The sequence below is a fragment of the Echinops telfairi genome, unplaced genomic scaffold, assembly GCF_000313985.2.
Source record: "Echinops telfairi isolate 266 unplaced genomic scaffold, ASM31398v2 ScPeMD7_21;HRSCAF=78, whole genome shotgun sequence".
NCBI lineage: Eukaryota > Metazoa > Chordata > Mammalia > Afrosoricida > Tenrecidae > Echinops > Echinops telfairi.
This window is the reverse complement of record NW_022103918.1, coordinates 8,420,306-8,422,034: the sequence shown is the minus strand read 5'-3', so window position 1 is coordinate 8,422,034 and position 1,729 is coordinate 8,420,306.

The window sequence follows — 1,729 nt, the reverse complement described above, 5'->3', positions numbered from 1 at the left end:
AGTATCTATCCTTCCTTCAGGAGCCCTGGTGGCATAGTGTTTAAGAGTTGAGCTGCGTCCTAAAATGTCGGCAGTTCGAAACCACCAGCTCCTCTTGGGGAGAAAAACCAGGTTTTCTACTCCCATAGAAAGTTACAGTCTCGGAAACTCATAAGGGCAGTGCTAGCCTGTCCTACAGTGTCACTATACCGCAAATTTGCGTTTGCTTCATTTGGCCTGGTTAACGAGAGGGTCAGAGAAAAAGAGGAAGGCCACCAGGGAGATGGATTGACCCCATAGCTGCAACAGTAGGCTCAAACATAACCATTATGAGGGTGGCAATGGATCAGACCATGTTTCGGTCTATTTTACATAAGGTCAAGTTGGAGTTGGGACAGACTACTGCACTTTAACAGCAATAGCTGCGGTAACAAATTACCTGAAACAACAACACATTTCATTTTCAAGAATGGCCATTTGGGGGTGGGGGTGGGGCGTGGAATTGCTTTCTGGTTTCCATCATTCTACTTATGTGGCCAAAGCATGATTCTGAACAAAGTTCATTTTTAAAGAACTTTAAAAAAGATCAAGTTCGTACCATCTGATATAGCTCTTGAAGAACCTATCTCTTTCCTGTTAAATTATGCAAATCTCCTTACTTGAATCTCTGCTTAAGAGATTTTTAAAAAGACTCAAGGGTACTGGGTAAGGAGAACATCGAGTTCTCCATGAAGCTTATAGTGGACCAATGGGATCTGAGGCAAAGTTTAATAGTGTTTCTCCCACTCACCATAAGCTCCACTTCTGGCTCATAGACACCTCCACCAATCAAGACAACCTCAAAGGAAGCAGCCTTGGTGGCTTTTGCTCTCCCTCTTTTACCTTCAAGTTCAAAGCATAAATTACTGAGGATAAATAAGAAAAGGTTCATGGGCTCAAATCAAACAAGTAGTCTTCTCTCATCTCCTAAATCCATACTGATGGGGGTGCTATGATCATCACTCCAGCAAAGAAGGGCTTTAGCATCAATTAATAGTGACTATGGAGCCCTAGTGGCATGGTCAAGTGTGCATGTGTGGACTGTGAACTGCAAGTTCAATTGTCCAAATCCCTCAGAAGAAAGGGGAGGTTGTCTGCTGGCATGAAAATGTACAAAGCCTTGGATGCGCTATTCAAGGTTGCTGAATGAATGCTACTGGGTGGGTTTGGTATGAGGCAGACAGAGAAAGATATTTAGCATAGTTACAAGGCTGAATAATAAGTCACTGTCTCAGAAAGCTTAAAGACAAGTGGTCATAGAAATGCAATTCCAATGGCAAAGAAATTGTATGTCACCTGTAAATCCCAAGCAATGATTGTGGACCCTACATCCACCCACTGCCACAGCTGAGCGAAGCAGACAAGGAGGTGTTGGAAGGAGTCCCAGGGTGCCAATAGGGCTCTTAGCTGGCACAAATGGTTAAGGATCCATTACTAGCCACAGGCTTGGTGGTTCCAAATCGCAAAGCACCTCAAGAGATAGGTCTCACAATCTGCTTCTGAAGCTCCTGCGCAGCAGTTCTAGTCGGCGCAAATGGCAGACAGCATGAGGGTGTTAGTCTGGGTACTTTAGAGAAACAAATCCACAGAAACTCATGTATAAGAGAGAGTTTTCTATAAAGGTTAAGTGCACATCAAGAAAACATCCCAACCCAGTGCTGCCCAAGCCCATAAGTCCAACATTAACCCATTAACCCATATGTCTAACACC